This window comes from Mesocricetus auratus, unplaced genomic scaffold (genome assembly GCF_017639785.1).
Source record: "Mesocricetus auratus isolate SY011 unplaced genomic scaffold, BCM_Maur_2.0 Super-Scaffold_100676, whole genome shotgun sequence".
In the NCBI taxonomy this organism is placed as follows: Eukaryota; Metazoa; Chordata; class Mammalia; order Rodentia; family Cricetidae; genus Mesocricetus; species Mesocricetus auratus.
The window spans coordinates 39,600,392-39,622,416 of record NW_024429266.1 but is presented as its reverse complement, the minus strand read 5'-3'; the positions used below and the strand labels follow the sequence as shown (position 1 = coordinate 39,622,416).

At 42.2% G+C, this 22,025-nt stretch overlaps 1 non-coding gene across 1 annotated transcript; it reads left to right on the top strand.

Annotated features, from left to right (window-relative positions):
* The first annotated feature begins 18,547 nt into the window (after nucleotides 1-18,547).
* LOC121137293 lies at nucleotides 18,548-18,652 on the top strand. The gene has a single exon (XR_005874555.1). It is a non-coding gene; the product is annotated as a U6 spliceosomal RNA (small nuclear RNA).
* The last annotated feature ends 3,373 nt before the right edge of the window (nucleotides 18,653-22,025 follow it).

Below are 22,025 nucleotides of genomic sequence, written 5' to 3'. Positions count from 1 at the left end.
TGTATGAAAAATTAAAAAATACTAAACCTAAGTGAAGCCTTAAAAATGTCTGTGCAAGCTGGGCGATGGTGGTACATGCCTTTAGTCCAGGCACTCAGAACTAGCAGAGGCAGCTGGGACTGTGAGTTCGAGGCCAGCCTGGTCTACAAAGCAAGTTCCAGGACAGCCAGGACTACATAATGAAACCCTGTCTTGGAAAACAAAACAAAAGATGCCTGTTCAAGTTTTTTTTTTTTTTTTTTTTTTTTTTTGGTTTTTACAAGACAGGGTTTCTCTGTATTGTTTCGGAGGCTATCGGTCCAGCCCAGCCTCGAACTCACAGAGATCCGCCTGCCTCTGCCTCCCGAGTCCTGGGATTAAAGGCGTGCGCCACCACCCGGCGCCTGTTCAAGTTTTTTTCTACCTATTTTCAGATTTCTTCTTCTCCTTCTCCTTCTCCTTCTCCTTCTTCTTCTTCTTCTTCTTCTTCTTCTTCTTCTTCTTCTTCTTCTTCTTCTTCTTCTTCTTCTTCTTCTTCTTCTTCTCCTCCTCCTCCTCCTCCTCCTCCTCCTTCTTTGTCTTCTCCTCCTTCTCCTTCTCTCTCTCTCTCTCTCTCTCTCTCTCTCTCTCTCTCTCTCTCTCTCTCTCTCTCTCTCATTTGTTTTTCGAGACAGGTTTTCTCTGTACCCTGATGGTCTTGGAACTCTGTAGACCAGGCTGGCCTCTACCTCCAGAGTGCTGGGATTAAAGATGTGCACCACTACACCCAACATATCTTCATATTTATTTTATTATTTTTAATAATGTGTGTGTTTCTGTGTTGTTTTGTGTACATGAGTGCTGGTGACTTTCAGAGGCCAGAATCACTATGTTCCCCTGAGGCTGGAGTTACAGGTAATGTGAGCCACCCAATGTGGGTTCTAAGAATTGAATCAGTTTCTTTGCCACGGTAGTGCATACTCTTAACTGCTGACTCATCTCTCTAGTCTCGTCTTTATATTTTTCATTTGATTTATGAGTCTTTTATATTTTATATATTTTAATACAAATCCTTTTTTTTTCAAGACAGGGTTTCTCTGTGGCTTTGGAGGCTGTCCTGTCCTGGAACTAGCTCACGGAGATCATCCTGTCTCTGCTTCCGGAGTGCTGGGATTAAAGGCATGTGCCACCACCTCCTGGCTTAATACAAATTCTTTAGACTATTTTCTCTGAGCTTTGTCTTTTTTTTTTTCTTTGAGTCAGTCTTACTATGTAGCTCTGGCTGGCCTGGAACTTCCTTTGTAAACTAGGCTAAGCTTGCCTACTGAGTGCTGGAATTAAAGGTGTGTACCACCTTGCCTAGTTATGCCTTGATGGTTTTTATAATTAATTTATCTTATTTTATCTGAATTGGTGTTTTGCTTGCATGTATGTCTATGTGTTGGTGTCAGATCCCCGGAACTGGAGCTACAGACAGTTGTGAGCTGCCATGTGGGTGCTGGGGATTGAACCTGGGTCCTCTGGAAGAGCAAGAACCCAGTGCTCTAAACTGCTGGGCCATCTCTTCAGCCCCTTATGTCATGATTTTTAAGCAGTCTTTTTTTTTTTAAGATTTATTTATTTATGCCGGGCTTTGGTGGCACACGCCTTTAATCCCAGCACTCGGGAGGCAGAGGCAAGTGGATCTCTGTGAGTTCGAGGCCAGCCTGGTCTATAGATCGAGTTCCAGGACAGCCTCCAAAATAATACAGAGAAACCCTGTCTTGAAAAAAAAAAAAAAAAAGAACCCTGCATCTATCCCTGCACACCAGAAGAGGGCACCAGATGCCATTACAAATGGTTGTGAGCCACCATGTGGTTGCTGGGAATTGAACTCAGGACGTCTGGAAGAGCAGTCAATGCTCTTAACCACTGAGCCGTCTCTCCAGCCCTCACATTCATTACTTTTTTTAGAACAATTTTAAGCTCATAGCAGAACAAGCAGAAGACGCTGATTTCCAATATGGGCTCCACCTCATAACTGCGCAGTCTTTACTACTTTCCACATCACACACCAGAGTGACACACCTGAAGCAGCTAATCAATGCTGCTATCAGCAACCAAAACTAGAGCTTATGGCCGGGTGGTGGTGGCGCACGCCTTTAACACCAGCACTTGGGAGGCAGAGGCTGGCGGATCTCTGTGAGTTCGAGACCAGCTTGGTCTACAAGAGCTAGTTCCAGGACAGTCTCCAAAGCCACAGAGAAACCCTGTCTCGAAAACAAACAAACAAACAAACAAACAAAACAAAGAAAAAAACCAAAAAAATTCCCAAAAAACTAGAGCTTATTCAGCTTCAGTCTTCATGTGGTAGACTATTTGAGCTTTGACAGAAGTACAAAGGCAGGGTTCTCTAGAGGAACAGAACGAGAGAATGTTATATAGTTGTATAGATATAGATGCATAATAGAACGATAGATGTATAAATATCATAAAAGGACATTTACTACAGTAGCTTATAGAATAATCCAACAAAGGCCACCTGCACACTGGAGAAGCTGAGAATCCTGTAGCTACACAGTTTGGGAAGCCAGATGCCTCAGGAGCTCCAGTCTGGAACTGGAGGTCTGGAGGATGCTGGGAGAGATTTTGGTCTTCTGTCCATCACAGAAGGCAGATGCTGGAGCCAGGTGTTAGTGGTTCATGGCAGCAGAGCCACAAGAAGAACAGAATTTACCACCAAGAGGCAGAACCGGGCGGGCAAGCACACCACTTGGCCCTTTCCTGGGCTTTCTTCGTATATGTAAGTACTGCTTGCCACTCTCCAGAAAGTGTCAACCATTCTATGGGATCTTCTCTTTTCCCCCTGCTAATCCTTCCTGGGAATGCGCTCACACACCTACTCAAAAGCTTGTCTCTTATATGTTGGGGCCCTTTCATCTTGACTTAAGGTCAGAGAGTTTGAGTCCATTATTGTTCCTCCAAGGTTAAATTCACAGTATGTTTGGGCTAAGGTATGGCTACTGTGTGTCTTGCCTTAACAACAGGATATCTGGTCTAAAGTGTGCTAATGGATGTCTCACCTTGACAACAGGATATTTGGTTTAGGGTGTGGTTACCATATGTTTTGGGTATTGAAAAGGCAATTACACTTGCTTGTCCTTTGTATCTTGGTAAGGAACTTTTGCCTTCCCCCATTTTGATTGGGGTATATAAGAGCTTTGAGCAATAAACTTGGGGTTGATTCTAGTGCTCACTGGGTGCCCTCCTGACTCCGTCCCTGTCCCCAGCCTGTTTCTTTCCTTAAACCGTATTCCCCTTCTCAGGTACGAACCAAACAGGTCAACTGGACCTACAGATGTCCCCTCAACGTGGGTTATTACACTCTTAGTGAATTCCGGATCCATCAAGTGGACACTCAGGGTTAACAGTCACCGGTCCTTCCTGATATCCAAGCAGTTTCATGGCCTAAAAGTCCTTTGTGCTGTTTATTAACCTCACCTTCCTCTTGGATGTCTGAAAGTCAGGTTCTTTCCCTGTCTCCATAATTCTGTCTTTTCCAGAACCATATGATATGTAGCTTCCAGAATGGCTTTTTCCACAGATTGTGTCTTTTAAAAATCCCCATCCTGTGTGCACACACGAGTGAGTATGGGGAGTGCTTGTGACTCAGACACAGTAGGTCAGAGGACAGCTTTGGATGTTGGTCCTCATCCTCCATCTTGCTTGAGGCAAGCTCATTCTCTGCTAGATGAGGCAGGCTAGCTGGACCACAGGATTCTGAGAATTCTGACTCCTCCCAATAGGCAGACTTTTCTGTTCCACCAGCCTCTTCCCAAATAACCACACAGAAACTTAATATTAATTATAAATGCTCAGAAAAATTTGCCTGATGAGCTATCTTGCCAGCCTCTACATCTTTTTGTGGTGGCTTGACGGCTCACTTACTTTCATGTTGAACATTCTGTTATCTGGATGTGCCGTGGTTTATTTATCCTCTTATCGTTTGAGGTTTTTGGTTTTCTATTTGTTTTGGTAATTGCCAGTGGCACACATCTTTAATCCTAGCACTCTGGGAGGCAGAGGCAGCAGGATCTTTGTGAGTTTCAAGGCTAGGGGTCTACATAGCAAGTTCCAGGATGCCAGGGCTACACAAAGAGACCCTGCCATGAAACAAAACAATAGTAAGTTTTGGTAATTGTGAATAAAGCTGTTCTAGATATTTTTGAACAGTTTTTTGTATGAATGCTCATTTTAATTTCACTTGTGTATATGTACAATGTAAATACAGCTTCTGCATTATATGGTGAGAGCATATCAAGTGTTGTAAGAGCCTGTCGCCTGTCTTCTGTAGTGGCTTTATTATTTTGCTTGAATGAGAATTCCTGTTTCTGTGTGTTCAACCAACATTTTGTACAAAAGGTGTTGGTATTTGGGATTTTGGTCATTCTAAAATGTGCAATCATATCTCATTTTTGTTTTAATTTGTAAGTGACACATAATATTTAGGATATTTTCTTTGAAAAGGGGTGCTGTTCCGATGTTCTATCCATTTTTAAGTGGGCTGTTTATTTTCTTCTCACTGAATTATTAAAGATTTTTATACATTTCGCAGACATATATTTTGCAAATGATGCCATATTTTTCAGTCTGTAGCTTATCTTCTCTCTTCTCATCCACCTTTTTGTTTTGTTTTGTTTTTTTTTGTGTTTTTGTTTTTGGAGACAGGGTTTCTCTGTATTGTTTTGGAGGCTGTCCTGGAACTCGCTTTGTAGACCGGGCTGGCCTCGAACTCACAGAGATCTGCCTGCCTCTGCCTCCAGAGTGCTGGGATAAAAGGCATGTGCCACCAACGCCCGGCCCTTTACACCACCTTTTTAAGATTATTATTTCAATTATTTTATAGCAGAATGAGCATTTTGCCTGCATGTATGTCATGTGTGTGTGTGTGCGTGCGTGCGTGCGTGCGTGCGTGCGTGTGTGCGTGTGTGTGTGTGTGTGTGTGTGTGTGTGTGTGTGTGTGTGTTTGACGAGGCCAGAAGTGGGTTTCAGATCCCTTGTTACTGAAGTTACACATGGTTTTGAGCTGCCATGTAGATGTTGGGAATTGAACCCAGGTCCTCTACAAGAGCAGTCATGCTCTTAACCACTGAGCCATCTCTTCAGAGATAAGTTTTGAATTTAGTGAAGCTCATCACCTGTATGCTGTATTTAAAATGTCATTCTCACACACAAGGCCATTTGGGTTTTTATTTATCCTCCAGGATCATCATGGTTGGTTTTACACTAAGATTTACATGGACACACTCATGTTTTGATTTTTTGTTTGTTTGTGTGCATGTGCAGTTCTTTTTATAAGATTAGTGAGTGCCTTTACTAGGAAACAAGGAGGACCCTAAGAGAGACATACATGGTTCCCCGGAGAAGGGGAAAGGGACAAGATCTCCTGAAAAAAATGGGAGCATGGGGGGAGAGGAGAGGGAGTTAGGAGAAAGAGAAGGGGAGAAGAAGACATGAAGGAGCAAGAAGGTTGAGTCAGGGAAGGATAGAGGAGAGCAAGAAAAGAGATACCTTAATAGAGGGAGCCATTATAGGTTTAAAGAGAAATCTGGCATTAGGAAAATGTCCAGAGATCTACAAGGATGACCCTAACTAAGAATCTAAGCAATAGTGGAGAGGCTACCTTAAATGCCCTTCCCCTATAATGAGATTGATGTCTTCCTTATATTCCATCCTAGAGCCTTCATCCAGCAGCTGATGGAAGCAGACGCAGAGATCCCACAGCTAAACACTGAGCTGAACTCTGGAATCCAGTTGCAGAGATGGAGGAGTGATAAGCAAAGGGGTCAAGACCAGGCTGGAGAAACCCACAGAAACAATTGACCTGAACAAGGGGGACCCCAGACAGATAGCTGGGAAACCAGCATAGGACCCATCCAGACTCCCTGATCATGGGTGTCAGTTAGGGGCCTCTGGCAGTGGATCAGTATTTATCCCTTTTATACAAATGGACTTTGGGAGCCCACTCCACATAGAGGGATACTCTCTCAGCCTAGACACACAGGGAAGGGCCTAGGCCCTGCTCTAAATGATATGACAGATTTTGAAGATCCCCTATGGAAGGCTTCACCCTCCCTGGGGAGCAGAAAGGGGATGGGATACAGGGTTAATGGGGAACAGGGGAGGAGGGGAGGGAGAGGGAACTGGGATTGACTTGTAAAACAAGCTTGTTTCTAATTTAAATATAAAAAATTGAAAGAAAAAGAAAGATTAGTGCCTTTATTTGTTTATTTTTGCATGTGACTGTCCAGTTTTCTTAATTCCACATATTGAAAAGACTATCTTTAAGTCATCCATTGTTAGTTCATTCCTCTAATCTCAGCCCTGGGCTATGTAGTGAGTTACAAAGTCATAGCTTCTTTGTGAGACTCTATCTCATAAAACAAAGTATAAACCAGGCATGGTGGCATATGCTTTTAATCTCAGTAGCATCAAGAGGATCATAAGTTCAAGGCCAGCTCTCTTCCACAATGTTTGAGGCTAGCATGGGCTAAGTGAAATGTGCTCCCCCTTTCTTTTAAAGATTAATAAAAAAGTAAAAAACAAAGAAAGAACAAGCAAAAATACTATTTTAAATCTATCTTTGTTCCATTGTATTGATTTTGATTTCTTTTTTTTTTTTTTTCTGAGACAGCGTTTCTCTGTATTGTTTTGGAGGCTGGTACTTGCTCTGTAGACCAAGCTGGCCTCTAACTCACAGAGATCCACCTGCCTCTGCTTCCTGAGTGCTGGGTGATTTTGATTTCTTGTCAAAGATTAGTTTACTGAATTTAAGGAAATTGGTTTCTGGAATTCCTATTTGTTTGTATTTTTGTATTTATTTATTTATTTGTTGTGGGGTTTTTTTTTGTTTTTGTTGTTGTTGTTTTGTTTTTTGAGACAGGGTTTCTTTGTATTGTTTTGGAGGCTGTCCTGGTACTCGCTCTGTAGACCAGGCTGGCCTCAGACTCACAGAGATCCGCCTGCCTCTGCCTCCCAAGTACTGGGATTAAAGGCGTGCGTGCGCCACTAACACCCAGCTATTTATTTATTTTTAAACACTTCTGTATTATATATTTAAATTAGAAACAAGCTTCTTCCCATGTCAGTCCAGTTCCCTTTCTCTCCCCTCCATGCCCACTCCCCCCAAGCAGAGACTGGAATATTCCAGATGGGAGCCAAATGGGTCAATGAGCAGCGTTAAACTCCATGGACTCGCCGGGCGTTGGTGGCACACGCCTTTAATCCCAGCACTTGGGAGGCAGAGGCAGGCGGATCTCTGTGAGTTCGAGGCCAGCCTGGTCTACAAGAGCTAGTTCCAGGACAGCCTCCAAAGCCACAGAGAAACCCTGTCTCGAAAAACCAAAAAAAAAAAAAAAACAAACAAACAAAAAAAACAACTCCATGGACTCTTTGGGGAGTTGCAAGTGGTCTGTGATGGATAATGAGAAAGTTGTGATGAAATAAGAGATTGAAGACAAGTCAAGTGCTGGTGGCTCATGCCTTTAAGCCCAGCACTCGGGAGGCAGAGGCAGGCAGATCTCTGTGAGTTCAAGGTCAGCCTGGTCTATAGAGCAAGTTAAGGACAGCCTCCAAAACAATACAGAGAAACCCTGTCTCGGAAAACAAAAACAAACAAGCAAAAAAGAGATATTGAAGACATGTCATTATTATATTATATAATAAGACCTTATTAGACACAAGACCAGAGGCTTGACTTTTGCACTGTAAAACCCATCAAAAGTTTTGAAGGACATTTTATGTCTTTGATTTTTGGAGGGAAGGCTGCTGAATCTGAGACATGCTTCAATAAGAAATCCAATAGTTATGTGCACTGCTATCCTGCATCCAACATACACTATCTTGATTCCCTAATTAGCTTTAAGTGTACCCTTCCTTCTGCTTCATTACTGGTTTTCAATGAAAAGGAAAATAGTCTCAACCAAGTCATACCAATTCTTGACCCTGGGCCAGCCTTTGTTATCCCAGCTGACTCATCAGTAACATTGGAAAGCCTTGGGATACACTATCTCATCTAAGTCTCACAAAAAGTAATTGAGAATGTAACAAGACTCTCACTACCCACCAACAACTTCATAATTCCCACTTCATTTCAGAGTCTTCCTTGGGACTGTGTGCAGATAGCTCTGGTCAGTGGTCTCTAAATAGAAGCCAAGTGTGCCTGTTTGGAGTCCAGAAAGTTAGAAGACTGGTGTGCTTCTCTTATCTCATCTCTCCCCCTACTATCAAAATTTTGGATTGGAAGCCTTTATTCCCAAAGGGAAGGAAACCCCTGTTTGACCTACATTGGAATCTATGAAAGTAAGAAATATAGTTTCACTGGGATTTCATAATTTATCTATTACATCAGTGTACCTATAAAGAGCTACAATCATGGCCCACCCATACCAGTTGGGTAGTCTTGAAAAACACCCTATGATTTTATCTCAACTTTAGAATTAAGTGAAACTAAAGTTCAGAGTGTGGCAACTGGCCTGCCCAAGACTTCATCTCATTGTCTGTACTAACCTTTGTGTCCTACTTGATGGCAAAGGCCTGAATCACTTCAACAATGCATCAAAAGTTCAACAATCATAGAAATATCTAAATAGCTTGTTTATTTAAACATTGGGGTGTAGCTCAATAGTGAATGCTTATTAATGCCGCATGCTTTTATGATTCAAACTGATTCTTGCCTCTACATGGGATGGAAATATTCTGGTTGGCCTTTTCTTTTAAAATTTCTTTTGCCATTATTCACCATTAGCCCTGAAACTATTATTTAAGCTGATACATCCAACTTTATGATGTAACATATATTAAAAAGGCAAGAGAAAATTAAATTGGATGGAGTGCTTGGCTTCCTCTGCTCCTGCTGCTCATTCTTCATTTAAATTCATAAGTCTCTCTTCTCTATGACAGGATAATCATCTCCACAGCAACTAACTATTATATCACAAAGGACGCTGCCTGTGAGTGAGAACCTATCAGCAGGAGCTGAGCAACACTTAAGCAACAGAGGCTCTATTTTCACACAAATATCTCTAATTATGATAAGCTAAAGAAGAAATACATCATTCTTCCTCTCGTGACCCCACCCCCATCATGCAGACAGTACTCTTTCTACATGCTGTTTCACCAAAACACTGTGCTTTCAGCCACATATTCCTATGTAAAGACAATGTCATCTGTCATTACCAAGCAAATGTGTGTGTAGACTGGAGCGGCAGGTACTAAACTAAACTCACCCACATACTAGAATAGAAATCGAGCAGGGTCTGTGGTCTAGTGGTTATAATAACCTCCCCCAAACAAAACAACCAATACAAATCTCTTTGAAAGTGAAAGGAAGGTATAGAAACAGCACTAGACCAAAATAAAAGAATTACCAGCCTCCTCTCTTCAAAGTGAGGACGCTTAGAACAGTGTGGCTGGCCAGGAGCTTGCATGAGCTCTCTAACCTCAAGGGAAGACACATTCAATGGGAAATGTGTTTCAGCTTTTCCCAGCACAAGCTCAAGGTAATAGCAGACAGGTCTCAAACACATAATCCACCTTCCTCAGCCTAGGGTGGTAGTTTCCCTGGTCAAGGGTATTCTCGAGGGAATTCAAAAGAACGTATACTAGTGGGAATCCAACAGAGCAGAAGGTGGCTATCAGATGCTTTGAATTGCTATTTTTATGTTGGTGTCATAGAAGTTAAAGTCAAATAGTTTTTATAAGCTATAGCACATTTCTTTCTTTTTGGTGCTAAAGTTTTAGTCCAGGGACTTGTACATTCTGGGCAAGCACTTTACTACGAAGTCACATTCATCCCTCCTGTAAGTGTCATGCTTGAAGAATATTCATCTTGCCTCTCCCCCTGGGTGATGTTCCAGGCAGGTACTGTGTCTCATTTTCATACACTCTTAGTTTGGGCAAATCCTTGGCCTTATCACCATTTAACCTCTACAACCTCAGTATTCCCTCTCTCCTTGGTCTCATTGAACTTTGATTCTACCATTGCCGTAAGGCCTCTTTACCACACACCCTCTCTAATGGCTCCCTTCTAGCTTCCTGGCTTTGTAACATAAACACATGAACCTAAAAATTGAAGTTGACATCCACATACAAGAGAGACATGTGGGATATGAGAGATGGCTCAATGGTTAAGAACACTGGCTGGTCTTCCAGAGGTCCTGAGTTCAATTTCCAGCAACCACATGATGGCTCACAACCATCCATAATGAGATCTGGTGCCCTCTTCTGGCCTGTAGGGATACATGCAGACAGAACATTGCATATGCAATAAATAAACTTTGAGAGAGAGAGAGGTGTTTATGACCTTGAATTCTTTTTTTTTTAGCTTTTTTTATTACTTTAATTTTAAATAGCTTGCTTCACATGTCAATCCCAGTTCCCCCTCCCTCCCCTCCTCCCGCACGCCCCCATCCCCCCAGCCTCCCACCCTATCCCCACTTCCTTCCACATAGGGGATATCCAGAGTCTGTCATTTCACTCAGGGCAGGGTCCAGGCACTCCCCTAAGAGTCCAGGCTTAGAGAGCATCCATCTTTGTGTTATGGACACACGAAGTCTGTTTGTATGCCAGGGATAAACACTGATAAACAACCCCATAGGTTGCCCAGGCCTCCTCACTTACTCTCACACTCAGGGGGTCTGGATCAGTCCCATGCTGACCTCCCAGCTGTCAGTCTGGAGTCCAAGAGCTCCCCCCTTGTTCAGATCAGCTGTCTCTGCTGCTTTTGCCAGCCCATTATTTGCCAATTTGCTCATCGCTCCTCTCTCTTTGTCACTGGGCTCCATGGGTTCAGTTCAGTGTTTAACTGTGGGTGTTTGCCTCTGCTTCCATCAGTCACTGGATGAAGGTTCTAGGATGGCATATAGGGTAGACGTCAAGTTCATTATCAGGAATGGGCATTTAAGGTAGTCTCTCCACTATTGCTTAGCTTGCCAGTTGGTGTCATCCCTTTAGATCACTTGAGGTCTCACTGGTGCCAGATCTGTCTTCTAACCTATGATTCCCTCTTTTATGGTATTTCTCATCCTGTTCTCCACCATTCTACCCCCCAATCAATCTTCCTTCTCCCCCATGACCTACTCTCTCTTCCTCTTCTCCCCCTCTCTTCTTCCCACCTCCCACTCCTCCCCACCCCTCGGCGTGTTCCCAATCTGTTCAGAAGATCTTGCCTCATTCCTCTTCTCTGGGGTACCATGCATATCTCTCTTAGGTTCTTTTCTATTTCCCAGACTCTCTGTCAGTGGAATGCAGACTGGTACTATCCTGATCCATGTCTAAAATCCATATATGAGTGAGTACATACCATGTTTGTCTTTTTGTGACTGGGTTACCTCACTCAGGATGGTTTCTTCTAGTGCCATCCATTTGCCTGCGAATTTCAAGATTCCATTGTTTTTTTCTGCTGAGTAGTACTCCATTGTGTAAATGTACCACATTTTCTCTATCCACTCTTCAGTTGAGGGGCATCTAGGTTGCTTCCAGGTTCTGGCTATTACAAATAATGCTGCTATGAACATAGTGGAGCAGATGTCCTTGTTGTATGAATTTGCTTCTTTTGGATATATGCCTAAGAGTGGAATTGCTGGGTCTTGTGGTAGATTGATTCTCATTTTCCTGAGGAATCTCCATTCTGATTTCCAAAGTAGGTGTACGAGTTGGCACTCCCACCAACAGTGGAGGAGTGTTCCCCTCTCTCCACATCCTCTCCATCATAAATTGTCTTCGGTGTTTTTGATTTTAGCCATTCTGACAGGAGTAAGATGGTATCTCAGAGTTGTTTTGATTTGCATTTCCTTAATGGCTAAGGATGTTGAGCACTTTCTCAAGCGTCTCTCAGCCATTTTAGACTCCCCTATTGAGAATTCTCTATTTAGTTCTGTAGCCCACTTTTTAATTGGATCCTTTGGTGTTTTGGAGACTTGCTTCTTGAGTTCTTTGTAAATTTTGGAGATCAGCCCTCTGTCACATGTGGGGTTAGTGAATTTTTTTTTCCCATTTTGTGGGCTGCCTTTTTGTCTTGTTGACTGTGCCGTTTGCCTTACAGAAGCTTCTTAGTTTCAGGAGGCCCCATTTGTTAATTGTCCATCTCAGTGTCTGTGCTGCTGGTGTTATGTTCAGGAAGTGGTCTCCTCTACCAACTCGTTGAAGAGTATCTCCCACTTTCTCTTCTAAGAGTTTAAGTGTGGTTGGATTTATGTTGAGGACTTAAGTTTTGTGCAAGGCAATATTCATGGATCTATCTGCAGTCTTCTGCATGCCAATACCCAGTTATGCCAGCACCATTTGTTGAAGATGCTTTCTTTTTTCCATAGTATAATTTTAGCTTCTTTGTCAAAAATGGAGTGTTCATAGGAGTGTGGATTAAAACCAGTGTTTTCAATTCAGTTCCATTGGTCTACCTGCCTATTTTTGTGCCAATACCAAGCTGTTTTCAGGACTATAGCTCTATAATAGAGCTTGAAGTCAGGGATGGTGATGCCTCCTGAAGTTCCTTTATTGTATAGGGTTGTTTTGGCTATCCTGGGTCTTTTGTTATTCCATATAAAGTTGATTATTGTTCTTTCAAGGTCTGTGAAGAATTATGCCAGAATTTTGATAGGAATTGCATTGATCTGTAGACTGTTTTTGGCAAGATTGACATTTTTATTATGTTGATCCTGCTAATCCAAGAGCATGGGAGATCTTTCCATTTTCTGGTATCCTCTTTGATTTCTTTCTTTAGAGACTCAAAGTTCTTGATATACAGGTCTTTCACTTCTTTGGTTAACATTATCCCCAGATATTTGATGCTGTTTATGGTTATTATAAAGGGTGATGTTTCTCTGATTTTTTTTTTGGTTTTTTTGAGACAGGGTTTCTCTGTGTTGTTTTGGAGACTGTCCTGGAACTCGCTCTGTAGACCAGGCTGGCCTCGAACTCACAGAGATCCGCCTGCCTCTGCCTCCCGAGTGCTGGGATTAAAGGCATGCGCCACCAACGCCCAGCTTCTCTGATTTCTTTCTCAGCTACTTTATAATCTGTATATAATAGGGCCACTGATTTTTTTGAGTGTACCTTGTATCCTGCCACTTTGTTGAAGGTGTTTGTCAGCTCTAGGAGTTCCCTTGTGGAGTTTTTTGGGTCACTTATGTAAACTATCATATCATCTGCAAATAGTGAAAGTTTGACTTCTTCTTTTCCTATTTGTATCCCCTTGATCTCCTTTTGTTGTCTTATTGCTCTAGCTAGAACTTCATGTACAATATTGAAGAGATATGGAGAGAGTGGACAACCTTGTCTTGTTCCTGATTTTAGAGGAATTGCATTAAGTTTCTCTCCATTTAGTTTGATGTTAGTTGTTGGTTTACTGTATATTGCTTTTATTATGTTCAGGTATGTTCCTGTTATCCCTGATCTCTCTATAATCCCACTTTACCAAACACCAAAAGAAAAAAAGGGAGGAGAACCTACACACAATAACTCCACTACCAATAAATCAAGCACAAGCAAGAATCATCAATCAATGGTCATTAATAGCCCTCAATGTTAACGGTCTCACCTTGCCTATAAAAAGACACAGACTAGCAGAATGAATATGAAGACAGAATCCATCCCTCTGCTGCATACATGAAACACGTCTCGATGTCAAAGACAGATGTTACCTCAGAGTAAAGGGTTCGGAAAAGATTTTCCAATCAAACAGACCCAAGAAACAAGCGGGTGTAGCCATCCTAATGTCTAACAAACTAGACTTCAAATTAAAATCAGTCAAAAGAGATGAATAAGGACATTTCATATTCATCAAAGGAAAACTCCATCAAGATGAAGTCTTAATTTTGAACATCTATGCCTCATATACAAAGGCACCCACTAAAGTGCAAATCACACATAAAATCTCACACGCTAGTTGTAGGAGATTTCAACACTCTGCTTTTACCGCTAGACAGGACCTCCAGACAGAAACTTAACAAAGAAACAAAAGAACTAATAGAAGTTATGACCCAACTGGGTTTAACAGACATCTATAGAACATTCCACTCAAACACAAAGGATATACCTTCTTCTCAGCGCCACATGGAACCTTCTCTAAAATTGACCACATAATAGGAAACATAGCAAATCTCCACAGATACAAAAAAATTGGAATAACCCCCTGTATCTTATCAGACCACCATGCATTAAAATTAGAATTCAACAATAACACAAATCGCAGAAACCCTACAAACTCATGGAAACTGAACAATGTACAATTGTATCATCCCTGGGTAAAGGAAGAAATAAAAAAAGAAATTAAAGACTTCCTGGAATTCAATGAGAATGAAGACACAACATACCTAAACTTATGGGACACTCTGAAAGCAGTGCTGAGAGGAAAGTTCATAGCACTAAGTGCCCACATGAAGAAACTGGAGAACAGTCACACTAGAGAATTGATAGCACAGCTGAATGCTCTAGAACAAAAAGAAGTAAACTCACCCAGGAGAAGCAGATGCCAGGAAATAATCAAATTGAGGAATGAAATCAATCAAGTAGAAACCAGGAAAACATTGCGAAGAATCAATGAAACAAAGAGTTGGTTCGAGCATGCTAATTAACAAAATCAGAAATGAAAATGGGAACATAACAACAGATACTGAGGAAATCCAGAGAATCATCAGGGCATACTTCGAAAATCTGTACTCCACAAAATTAGAAAATTTAAAGGAAATGGACAATTTCCTGGATAGATATCACTTGCCAAAACTAAATCAAGAACAGATAAACAATCTAAACAGACTTATAACCCTTAATGAAATAGAAGCAGTCATCAAAAGTCTCCCAACCAAAAAAAGTCCAGGCCCAGATGGCTTCAGTGCAGAATTCTACCAGAAATTCAAAGAAGAGCTAATTCCAATACTCCTCAAAGTATTCCACATAATAGAAGCAGGAGGCTCACTGCCAAACTCTTTTTACAAGGCTACAATTACCTTGGTACCTAAGCCACACAAAGACACAACTAAGAAAGAGAGCTATAAGCCGGGCATTGGTGGCGCATGCCTTTAATCCCAGCACTCGGGAGGCAGAGGCAGGCGGATCTCTGTAAGTTCGAGACCAGCCTGGACTACCAAGGGAGTTCCAGGACAGCCTCCAAAGCCACAGAGAAACCCTGTCTCGAAAAACCAAAAAAAAAAAAAAAAAAAAAAAAAAAGAAGGAAAGAAAGAGAGCTATAGACCAATTTTCCCTCATAAACATCGATGCAAAAAATACTCAATAGGTGGCGCACGCCTTTAATCCCAGCACTCGGGAGGCAGAGACAGGTGGATCTCTGTGAGTTCGAGGCCAGCCTGGTCTACAGAGCTAGTTCCAGGATAGCCTCCAAAACAATACAGAGAAATCCTGTCTTGAAAAACCAAAAAAAAAAAAAAAAAAAAAAAGCAAATTATAGTTACCCATGTTTCTTATATCTATGAGATTAGTCAGACATAGATATTTGATCTTCAAATACACGAAAGACCTGCAGATTATGGCATTTAAATGTTTTAGTATTAGTACTCTGTTCACATGAGACACCATTGCTCCTGACAGTGTGGAGTATTTCCCAAGAATATGTTGGGCCCCGATGACACTCCTTCTGGAGTCAGTTCCCGAACTGCCCCTACCTCGACCGCTGACTTTGGACTTGCTGTCCTACTGTGCTTGTAGGAGATATACTTAGAGACTGCTGAACCCTGCCAAATCAGTGTTTGAACCTCCCTGCTTCTGTGTTGGTCAGTCAGTTACTCTGTGCCTTAGCCAAAGCTGGTTGCCCCTATGCTGCTGTGAGACTTTGGGTGACTGTCCAGGTAGCCTGCTGTTTATGTGTTCACTGCACCTTTGGAATTCACTCGTTTGCACTTCCTGCCTACCGTAGTAATGTTACCTTCTTTCTCAGGTCTTTGATGAGGTTGAAGATTAGTCTGTCACAGCTGTTGTCCTCTCTTCTTAGATCGAAATATAAGCTACGAGATTTAAACTTTCCAGCTTAGGACAACTTCATAGAAGTCTCTATTATGCCTTTACCCTAGAACTGGACATGTAATTCATGCCAATTGCTCTATGTTGCTTCACTGGCAGTAGGTCTTAAATTGTGTATGTTTTTTACCTCTCCTTCTCCTAGAGCATACTTGATCTTTGCTATCATTGTGTATAGTTTTGCATCAAGCCTAAATCTTCTTTAGACTAAAAGGGGAATTGTAGTGATATATTCACACCCCTCCCCACCCCCACACCTGTAGCACTGACCACACTTTTGGGGTGTGGTCACAGGTGCAGATATGACTGGTTAAAAGGAATAGGATTGGGGCTCGGAGCCCCTTCAGGTCACAGAGAGCATCAAGTTAGCAAGGTCTGCGTCCTTGGAGTTGGAGTGATGCGACAGTCACTTGCTTCCTGTGTAAGTTCCTTTTCCCCAAATAAACTCCACTTCATTCTATACTGAGTCTAGTGAATCCTGATTCCCCACGCCAATAAACATATGTTATGACAATAACTATAAGAAAGGAATTTTTCAGCCAGGCGTTGGTGGCGCACGCCTTTAATCCCAGCACTCGGGAGGCAGAGGCAGGCGAATCTCTGTGAGTTCGAGACCAGCCTGGACTACCAAGCAAGTTCCAGAACAGCCTCCAAAGCCACAAAGAAACCCTGTCTCGAAAAACCAAAAAAAAAAAAAAAAAAAAAAGAAAGGAATTTTTCAGCACTCGGGAGGCAGAGGCAGGCGGATCTCTGTAAGAGAAACCCTGTCTAGAAAAACAATAAATAAATAAATTAAATAAATAAACAACCTTCCAAAAACATTTGTGTATATTTTGTTTTATCTATTGGGCGAAATAAACCCCTGCCAAGATTCAGTAAATACTTCAGGACATATGTAAGGCTCATCTCAAATACAAATAAGATTACTACTTGAAAAACATTTGAAATATTTTCTTGAAAGAATTTAAATTTCTTAAAACTAGAATTACAAATTTGTAAGTAAGTCAAATGCAACTTGGTTTGTGTGTGCTCAGTGGAGACATGGTATCACCAAGGAAGTTGCCCTGTTTCCTAATTTCAGATGAAATACTAACTGTGAATGCGTCTATTAAAATTAACAGCATCCCCATTTGACAAAATGTCACAGTATTCACAGCATACAAAGGATGGGAGTGTTGCTCAATGGTAGAATATCTGCCTAGCATTCACAAGACCCTTCCTAGCACTACACACAAATAACATTTTACCAAAAAGAAAAAAAAAGACATACAGGCTTTTCAGTCAGAAAAATACTGAGTTTATATAAGGTTTTGTCACTTCTTAGTTATTATTTATTTACTTTGAGTTGTCTCATCATCAAGGCAGACCTTGATCATTGAGCAATTTTTAAATCACATTCATTTATTCCTTGGTTGGCGGGCAGATGTGTGACCTGGTGTGCACGTGGAGGTCAGAGAACAACTTGGAGGAGGTGGTTCCTCCATCTGTCATGTGGTTCCGGGCTTGAGCACAGCTTATCAAGCTTGGTAGCAGGAGCCTTCATGCGCTGAGCCATCTTGCCAGACCCCAATCTCTGTCTTGGCTATGTAGCTCAGGCTGGCCTTCATTCACGATCTTTCTTCCTCTTGCCCCACATGCTGGAGTTATAGATGAGTACCACTCTGCCTGACTTTCCAGCTGCTTAATTGCAGGGACAGGGGAGAGACAATTATTATCTTCCTGCCACCTAATGTTCCAAACTACAAAATGAAGATGTTTATTTAGACTCACCTTGTGGCCTGGCTGTAAGGGTTAAAGGAGAGCATCTATTTGAAACCATAAGACATAGTAGATGCTAATAAGTGTTACTTATCTCATTATTAAGTGTATTCTTGGCAGACAGGCAGACGACCCGTATCTGTTAATTATCTAGCTAGTGTGGCCTCATCATAAGCTGACCTTCCAGTAATTTAATTTGTTTAGTTATTACAAGCTGTCGTTCTCATTGGGGGTACCATGAGGTGTGAAATAAACAATCTGTAGCTTGTTATTTCCTGCTAATGCTGCTCCAAGCCAGTCTCCGGAAGATGGAAAAAAGGAAACAGAGCCAAAAGGTCCAAGGTCACTGGAATATGGAGTAACCTTTGGAGGACTTAGAGAGAATGAATTGTTGCTACATTTTTTGTTTGATGCTCTCATAGTTTACTAAGTGGTTAGGTGATTTCATTTATGTATATTTTTATGCAGTCAAAATGAAGTTATTTAACTGCCTTTCTTTAAAATACTTGTCTTCACTGAGTGCATGTACGTGTGCATGCACATGTGTATAGGAACATGTGTACATGTGTGTATACGTGTGTGTGATGTGTTTGCATTTGTGTTTGCAGGTCAAGCACACCATGGTGCACATGTAGAGGTCAGAGGACAACTTTGTGGAGCTGGCTCTCTTTCCTCCCTCCTCCCCCTTTCTTTCTTTTTTCTGGGACAGTGTCTCCGTAGCTCTGGCTGTCCTGGAACTCACTCTTTAAACCAAACTGACCTTGAATTCAAAGATCCACCAGCCTCTACCTCCAGAGTGTTGAGATTAAAAACGCACATCACACTCACTTCAGAAGAACATATACTTAAATTGGAATGATACAGAGAAGATTAACAGGACCCCTGCCCAAGGATGACACGCAAATTGGTGAAACGTTCCATATTTTTTTTGATCAAAGGCATAGTGATAAAAATTTGCTTAAATTTTTTTTATACTGCAGGGCAGTGGTGGTGCACACCTTTAATCCTAGCACTCGGGAGGCAGAGGCAAGTGGATCTTTGTGAGTTCGAGGCCAGCCTGGCATACAGAGTGAGTTCCAGGACAGCCTCCAAAACAATACAGAGAAACCCTGCCTCGAAAAACCAAAAAAAAGTTTTTAATACTAAGTCAGAATTCCATTTTCTTCCCCAGCATTATGAGAACATCTCTCTAGTCTTCTTGCTTATCAAATTTCAGTGATATGCTTGGATGACATGGAAAACATCATCATCAGACAAACTGGGAAAAAAAAGATATATCTTCCAGGACATGGTTCTAATGACTTGGTGCTCCTAGCCCTGCCTCCCAATACAATTAATCCATCATGGATGTTTTCGGGACCCAGTCATTTCCCAAAAGCCCGCCATCTCCAACCAGACTCTGAACACACAAGACCTTGGGGGACATCTTGAATTCAAATCACAATAGACCTTTAATAAGCCTAGCGACAGTGGGATTGACAATGGTCTGTGACTAGATAAATATGAAGTCTTAGGAATGTAGAAAGGTGCAGAAAATTATCTTTATAAGTGGTAGCAGAATGTATTTTCCGGGACAAAATTAACTTGAGGAAAATGATTCAATAGCATATCTTTATTTTGGAGTGGTGAGATTCTCTGTAGGGTTGATGGGAGACTTGGGAACAGAAGAGGTAGGTAGTATCCGACAAGAGAATTCTGGTGTAGAATGCATAGTGCTCACACACCAGCACTGGGGAGCCCGGGGATGTTAATTACTTATTGCTGTCTTCTCAATGGAGGAAATGAATACTGGTTCTTCCACCCAGAAGGCTGGGAATGGATGCTGTTAATAACCTGGTGACCTTTGCTATCTATCTGTAGGACCAGACCTCACCCAAAGGCCCTGGAATGGTCATTCCAGACTTTCCCTCCCCAGACCTTTATCTTTAGCCTTGTTTCTCAGTCAAGAGAACCCACCCTTAGGGGATATGTCACAAGGATGTTATAGCCTGCTGACCTCTATGCTATTTTATCAGAGACCATACCAGATCCTAGGCCCTTAAGCTATAGAACCTAACTTCATGGTGGAGGTCACATGTACTTTGCAAAAGAGTTTCAACATAGTCATGACTTAAGCCTTATCAAGCACATGGGACTGGGATAATTGGACTTAAACATGTCTAAAATAAACTGGCCTAATGTTAGACTCCAAGAGTTTGAACCAGCACCAGATAATTAAGTCATGCTGAATGAGTTTCTGTCTTACCTCACATGAATTATTCCCCTTCTAACCGTGACACTTGCAGGGACCCCCATGTTCTAGGAATATAGCAGAGTAGAGGCATCAGAAATCTGTTACCTATGTCAACAACAATTATGCTGGCAAAATCTGTCTGATGGGACTACTGTAGGCAGATTTTTTTTTTTGTTCCATCAGCCACCAGCTCCCAAATAACAACACAGAGACTTATTAATAATTATGAAATCTCAGCCCGGCCGTGGTGGCGCACGCCTTTAATCCCAGCACTCGGGAGGCAGAGGCAGGCGGATTTCTATGAGTTTGAGAACAGTCTGGTCTACAATAGCTAGTTCCAGGGCAGCCTCCAATGCCACAGAGAAACCCTGCCTCGGAAAAAAAGGAAGGAAGGAAGGAAGGAAGAAGCCTAAACTATAGACTGAGATTTCATAATTATTTTTTTGTTTGTTTGTTTTTACGAGACAGGGTTTCTCTGTATTGTTTTGGAGGCTATCCGTCCAGCCCGGCCTCGAACTCACAGAGATTCGCCTGCCTCTGCCTCCCGAGTGCTGGGATTAAAGGCGTGCGCCACCAACGCCCCCGCGTGCTAATACCTTTTATTCAGCCCCTTAATGTATTTTTTTCTTCCTTTGGGAGCCAGGCCTTGATGAAAGTAGACCAGGGACCAAGCTCAGAAAAGACCCAAGACAACATTAAGTGACTACCTCAGGCTCATTCTTGGTAGTGACAGACAGAGCCCACAACCATCAAAATAGAAGCTTCTTTTTGCTTACTTTTTCCTCTTCCTGTGAGGCTGGATCTCACTCTGTGCCTTAGCCTAGATTGGAACTACCTCTCTATGTGGCTCGGGATGGCTTATTTATCTTCAGATAGATTCTTACCATATAGCCCAGGCTGGCCTCTAACTACAGCCCTCTGCTTCAGTTTTCCAAGTCCTGAACCACATAGATGCCTTGGAAAGAATTTGTCCATGGAGAGGAAGAAACCTTATAGTGCTAGGAGCATATGGCAGAGGCTACCCTGTCACTGTGCGATGGAGAGGGATGTCCTTCTGGCTTCCTTCTCATCTGTCCTCTATCCTGTCTTGGTCCTTCAATTGTTTAGATGGTGCTACATATATTTATTCCAGGCAACTGTTTCCCTGTAGTTAGTCCTCTTTGGGATCACTCTCATATATGTACCCGGAAGCCTGCTTCACCAATCTCCTGTGCATAGCTCAACCTAAACAAGTAGACAACTGAGATCAACCATAATAATACGGAGCATTCTGCCCCACAACAGCAACTGTTCATTCTTCTCAAGGCATGAGACCTTTCCAGAATAGCCCACATATCAGACCTCAAATTAAGTCTCAATATATTTGAGAGGCTAAAGAGAGTTATCATGCAAAAAACAAACTCTCTGTAACTGTAGTTCTCAACCTTCCTAATGCTGCTTCGCATGTTTTGGTGACCCCCCAAATTATTTTTATTACTACTTTATAACTGTAGTTTTGCTATTGTTATGGATCATAATATAAATATCTGATATGTGACTGTCAAAGGTATCGAGACCCACAGGTTGAGAACCACTGCCCTAGAGCTTTTTTTTTTTATATTCTTGGATTTAAAAATTAAATTTATTTTTTATTTATATGCTGTGTGTGTGTTGCGGAGGGGGTGTGGGCATGCCACTACGCATGCTTGGAGGTCAGAGGACAGCTTTCAGGAGTCAGTTCCCTCCTTCCACTGTGTGCAGCTCAGGAGTGAAGCTAAGGCTGCCGAGCTTGGTGTCAAGTGCCCGTATCTGCTGGCCCTGTTCCTGGATGCTGCTGTGCTGGCTCAACAGTTGCAGAATTTCCCAGCTGACTCTTCTTCCCAAAGCTGTTTTCCCTTCTGTGAACCACATGCGGTCTGTTCTCTACCAACCAAATCCCCAGAGTGCTTCTCTCCCCTCCCTCCTGGTCCTTTCCCCACAGTCAGAGTGATTCTTCGCACAAGGCAATGAAAGGCCAGAGGTGTAGCTCAGGGTGGGGGGAGGTGGGGGTGGGAGGGGGTAGGGGGCACCTGCCTAACACTGCCAAAG